Below are 6,701 nucleotides of genomic sequence, written 5' to 3'. Positions count from 1 at the left end.
TGCGTTCAAGTATTGGTCCATTTTGACCAACATTTGGTAAAAAATTTCTTTGCATGTGGATTATTTATTTGTAATATATAGTATAAATATGTGCCAAGACTGGATATTATAATCACAATTGCTATAATGACTATTGGACCCTGTACAACTACTGGCCCCTCTCCCCTATAAAAAATTGACAAAGGAGCTTATTACAATATTAAAAAGGGAAAAGTGGTGAAGAAAATTTAAAGGTGAAGTTAAAAAATGTAAGAGATAAGTAGATTTTTTTGAAGTATAATTTAAAAGTACTTTTGTGGTGTTTTATATATTTTTTTTCTTTAATTAATATAGATTTTAAATATATTTATATAAATAATTGTTAGAGATATGAAAATTTAATGTATTTTATTTATTTAAATTTTTGACACATAAAAATATGAGAGATGTGATATATTTCAATATTTATTTTAAAATTTATTTTATTTTATCTATATTTTGAGGAGATACTTTTATTTTACTTTAGAGTTAATTTATTCTATCATGATAATTTTTTGTCAATTGCACAAAAAAATTTAGTCTAGTTCGAGTCAAGTGAAGAGACAAAGGAGAGACCTCAACCTTGGCATGAATTCATAACATTAACATGAATAGTATAATCTTACAAGTTCAATAACCCAACATGAGCACCAAAAAAACAAGCACATCAACCCAATAAGGGTTTGTAGCACTAAGTCACTAACATGAATGCCAACAAATTCAATGTGAAAGTTCAAAATTGCAAGCTTAATGGGTCATTAAGGACATAATGCTCCTAATGAAAATGGCCTAGTGGGATTTTAAACTTAAGTGGCTATAACAATAATGTGACAAAGAAGTTGGTGATAGAGAGTCCATTTGAGGATAACACTCATCAAACTAGACATCTCACGAAAACAAGATCTATGTGGAAACAAGATCAAAAAATTTGTACATCTTAGAATCCTCACAATAGCCAATAAAGATCAATAGTTGGATCTTCCTCTCCATGGCTTTCCTTTGTGCATCTAGAATGAGTGCACAAGCTGCACTCCCAAAAAATCTAAATGTTGATAAATCAAGTTTGACATGGGACCAAGCCTTCTGAAGAGTCAATTATTGTAACACCTTATGAGACATTCAATTTTAAATGTAATTACCACAATTCATTACCTCAACCCAAAAGGTTGAATCCATATCTTGAGATAAAATCATGCAATTAACCATCTCCAAAAGTGTTATGTTCTTCCCCTCTACAACACATTCTCTTGAGGGGTATGAGGAATTGTAAGTTGATGAAGGATGTCATACTTAGTGAAAAAGTCACATAATGCTTGATTGACATACTCCCCCCCATTATTTGTGCATGTTCTCCTAATAGAATATCCAAACTACTCCACAAATTCCTTATACCTCCTCAATAAATTGAAAACATCATTCTTGTACTTAAGAAAGTACACCCATGTATCCTATAGAAGTCATCAATGAATGTGAACACATACTTAGCCCTCGAAAAAGATAGAATCAAAAATGATATGAGGTCACTACGAACTAACTCCAAGGGGTCTTTAGTATGGTGGGCTCTACTTGAAGGAAAAGAATCCTTGCAATTCTTACTAAGTAGACAACCTTGGCAAACACCATCAGTGCAAGAAATCCTAGGTAGGCCAAGCAACAAAGAATTGAGTGCTCATCTATTGTAGATACTTGTAGTTGACATGACGAATATGATCATGAAAAATCTTACTCACCAAATTTCCATGAGATATGAAGGAAGAACCAATAGCAACTAGACTCTCAAAAATGTCAAATTGATATAAGCAAGATGCAAGATCAACACTCCCAGTAGACATAATAACATTAGGATCATAGAGGTCTCTAATAATCACATCATGTGTTGTGAACTTAAATTCTCTTCCTCGTCATAGAATGACAAATCTGAGACACTGAGAGAAGGTTGTTGAAAATATCAAGAACAATGAGAAAATTCTAAAAATTATCATCCTCAAGATAGATAAGACCCAAAACAAAAACTAAAAGCTAAGTAGAATCCTCCAATACAATCTGAAAGAGAATTAACTAGATCCTAAGATTGTGTCATATGGTGAGAAGCACTAGAATCAAGTATCCAAGTAGCTTCTAAAGATAAGGCTCATGCAAAAAGATCTTGACCTTTACCTGTGTGTGAGGAAGAATACTAAGGGATAGAAAGTGATGTTGATGTGTGGCCTCCTTTAAATCCTCTATTATTTTCTAACATTTAATGATAGGATGTCCCTCCTTTCCACAAAAAATTACAAGGTTCTCTAGACTTCTTCTTCGCCTTGGAAAAAGACTCACTAGACTTGGAAGAATTAGTATGTGGTGGAGTGGATTTGGACTTTTGATCTAACTTTTGAGGAGGCTTGGAGGGACTCTCACTGCCTAATGAATAATGTGTCTTAGGCTTCAACTTCTCCTATTTTCTCTTAGAACGAATCTCAATTTAACAACAAATCTTGCTCCCATGTCAATTTATTAACAAAGACCTCAAAAGAGGGAAAATTGAAGGTTGTACACATAGAATCCATGGAGGCATATAATTTAGAAGTGAAGACCTAGAAAGGCCCTCGAAGCTAAGCCAAAATAAAGTAGACACACTCTTGGTTAGATTTTTGCTTTCCATGACCTTTCAAAAATTATTTGAGTGATTTAATCTTCTCCAACAAGTACTCAATAGTATGAAAAGAATTAGGTACCAATGTAGTCAAAACTCCAAATCTAGTTCCATTTTCGTAGACTCATTAACCTCCCAAAAAAATTCTTGAACTTAGTCCACATGGGTTGAGGAGTAATGCAAGACACAAGGTGTAAAAGAAGAATATCTAAAACATGTATAGTAATAAATATTATATCCTCATTGATCTTTTTTCTATGCTAAAAATTCTCAAATGGATGCTCGAAGGTGGGTTGGGTCTCATCAAAAGTAGACCACAAATGTCTATACATGAGCGATTTGGTTTTTGATATTTCTATGTGTGATAGTTATGGGGTCTTAGATAAATAACAAAGTATTCCATAGGGTTGATATGTGAAGATGATTTGTAGATCTGAATAGGTGACTCTGAGAGATTTCTTACAATATGTGAAAGTCAAAAAATGAATTTTTTTTGCCCAAGTTATGACCTTGGAAGCACTAAAAGAGAGTCTTTATAGAAAACACCTAGAGTATAATCTAACAAAACTACCACCATGATTAGATTGGCACTAGAGCTAGCTTTTTGAAGATATACATTCTAAGTAAAAATTCAAAGTGTGTATGACAAAGATACAAGAAAAAAAATAACACTAGGTATTTAGGGCTTATAGCGCAAATAGGGTCAAATTGGTAAACTACACAAATCAGTGTTTTTTATTAGGATAAACAGGTATTGAGGGGACTTGAAACCCCATACAATAGGTTTTGAAGGGACCTGAAACCCTCTAATTTTTCATGGATCCAGAACCAACAAAGGGACACTGCAAATAGATAAAACAAAGCTAAATAGCAGCAAAGCCACTAACATCCAGGAAGGATTATACATTACTTCTTGTGTGGCACCACAGGCTACAAGACATAGAGCAACCAAAATAGAACAACTGCTAGCCAAACACAAAAGAGCAACAATGCAAACTAGGTTGGCCACAACAACAGATCTAAACCACCTTATAGATCTAAGAAATAGAAAATGAGGATTTTTCTAGGCTCCCTTAACCTATAATAGAGTCTCCAGCTCACCAACAGTAAAACTTGAGCCTAACCAAAAACACAAACTAGCCAAACTGGGTCGTTGAAAACTGCCAGCATCCAGCCTGTCCATGATAACAGCCAAATACCAAGGGTTTTTCCAGGCTCCCTCAACCTTGAGAATGGGTTTTAGGAGGCTTCCACAACCAAACAAGGTACTACTAGCATCCAACCATCCCCTAAATGAAATAAAAATAATAGGGGTTTTCCAGGTTCCGTCAACCTTAAAATTGGGTTTTACATGGTTCCCACAACCAAAAAAGACCCAGATCACAATATAACAACCTGAAAATAAAATCTGGGAAATAGGGTTTTGAAAAGACAGCCTAAACCTTTTAAAGGAAATACCAAGAGGGTTTTTATAGGCAACCTGCAAAGCAACTTGGGAAGCTGGGTTAAAAAAGGAAACCCAAACCCATCTGTGACAGTCACCATGGAAGGATTGATAGGAACCCACAACCAACAACACGAGCATTATCAGCATCTAAAAATATCCCTCACCCCTTCTCTCCACCTCAATAGGATAAAGAGCCACCTCTATAGGCAAAAGAGGAAAGCAGGGCAATATTCCACAAAGTCCATTTGCAACCAGTAGAAGCCGAACCACTCCCTCATACCTAGTCTCCACCTCTAAAGGAAAAAGGGCCACCTCAATAGGACACTGAGGAAAGTAAACCCACTACACAAGAAATCCTTTCATAACCCAACACACAAGAAGCCACTACACCTAAATAGGAGGGCAACCCAAAGCCAATAGAGAACCGAAAAAATAGGACAAAGCAAAAGAAACCCACAACAAGGATGAGACAAGGAAATAAACAAGGAACTTCTCACACCTAGAAGCAAAAGCTCCCACCAAAATAGTTGCACAAAGCCAATCTCTGGCAAGGCCCTAGACCGAACACCCAATAGCAGTAGAGGGTTCCCAATGCAATCCAAGGAAAGAAAGGGAGAGTAAGAATAGGGAGGGAGAAGAGAAACAACCACAACCTCCCATCCCAACTCATCATGGACCAAGCCCACACCCACCATCACGCACGAAAGAGCAGCAAACCCAAGAGAAAGAAAAGTAGACAGGACAAAGTCAGCAACTCCCACAACCTCCTCCCAACACCACCCAAAGGATGCCACCACTCCAAATCCACAGGAAAAAACCACAACAGCCACCATAAGGTACAAAGAAGGTGACAAAACATGCAGACCCGCGAGGGGAAGGGGAACCATTCTATGCCAACCATAACACCTGCCTTGCCAACAATAAAATGAACCACCCAAAATAACAACCCATCTACCACAACAAGCCATCTGACAAACCACTCCTCACCACCTTCGTCATCATCAAATTTAATCTCCTCCTCCTCCTCCTCCCTTGTAAAAACCCTACCGCCCCCACAACTGCAATGAGTGTTATATTACTCAAAAGCAAATAATATAGAATGAATTATAATTGTATAATTATTTTTTTATAAATAAAGCACAAATATGCCCTATGCTAAATTTAGGAGAATTGAAGTGCAAGCATGAGGAGGCAAATAAGAGTTCAACTCTAGCTAAACTAGATGCAAGAACACCTAACTGAACTTAAGAAAAAATGCAAAGAAGCATAACTAGTTGTAAAGTTGAAAATTGAACCCTAGTGACTCCCTACCTAGGAGGGAGAAAGGAAGTCACTAGGATGATTTTCACTTGGGAGATACTTTACATTCAAAAGAGGGGCTTGAATCCCAACCTTACCTTTCTATGTCAAAATTGTGGCTATACTATAGATCCTTCTATAGTTATGCATACGAAAGTATTATGTAAAATTTGATAGAAAAAATTCAACATAGTCAAATTGAGAATTTCATCTAAGAAAGCTAGCATGGACTATGGAAACTTAATGCAATTAATAAATTAGGATTTTCTAAAATAAAAGTTGAGCATATTATTTGCTTTATTTTATAAAAGGATTTCTTCCCCCAAAGGTCCATTTGAATACTTTATCTTTCTTTAGCATAATGAATTTTTAATAGGCCTCGTTATTCTTACATAGTTTGAGATGACCCTACCCACAAAATTAATTATTTCAAGGAAAGATTATATTTTTTTCTTATTTATTGGAAGAGATAACTCTAAAATTGCCATTACCTTATAGGATCAATAGTAATCCCTTATTTAGAGATGAATTATACAAGGGTTTCAACTTGTGAAACTCTAAAGACACATTTCTTAGGATTTGTAGAATCCCAAATTCTTGGCATTTTTTAACACCTTCTCCAAATGTTTAAAAAGTATTATTTTTATTTAGAGAATGATGTAAGATCGTGAAGATAAATAAAAATTATTTTATTTATCAACTCTCCAATGCCATATATATGGCACGTTGGAAAGTAGCTCTTACATTTAGCAATCTAAATATAATTTTTTACATTGGAAAATGTCCTCCATTTAGTGGCAAAGGCTATCTTGTATTGGTCACCTAAACTTGATTATAACTGAAGAATCCAACTAGCAAAGATTATCTTTATGATCCAACCATTGTGTGTAGTATTTTCTCCACTGAAGGAAGTGAGTAGTGATCCTTTATAAAAGCTTTATTAGATCTATTAAATTGGTACACACTCGTACCTCTCTATTCTTCTTCTTGGCATTATATTTGACACCCATGTTAAATATTTGATGGAAATGTTATTATTAATTTAATTAATATTTTGAGTTCTTTTTTCATCAAAGGTTCAATCTTAGGATTGATTGATCTTAGTTTTTTGTCAAACTAGATTTGACTCTAGGGAGAGTTATTTTGTATGCTAAATTATTTCTTTATTATAACCTTTTAACTCAACATAGCCTTTTAGGCCATAACTTGATCACATTTAGAACAAAGATAGATGATCCTATTTATTTTTCTTGAGTACACACCTTGTGTATCTTAACTTTCTTTCTAGGAAACACTTAGAAT

The sequence above is a fragment of the Cryptomeria japonica genome, chromosome 2 (assembly GCF_030272615.1).
Source record: "Cryptomeria japonica chromosome 2, Sugi_1.0, whole genome shotgun sequence".
Lineage (NCBI taxonomy): Eukaryota > Viridiplantae > Streptophyta > Pinopsida > Cupressales > Cupressaceae > Cryptomeria > Cryptomeria japonica.
This window is presented reverse-complemented; position numbering follows the sequence as displayed.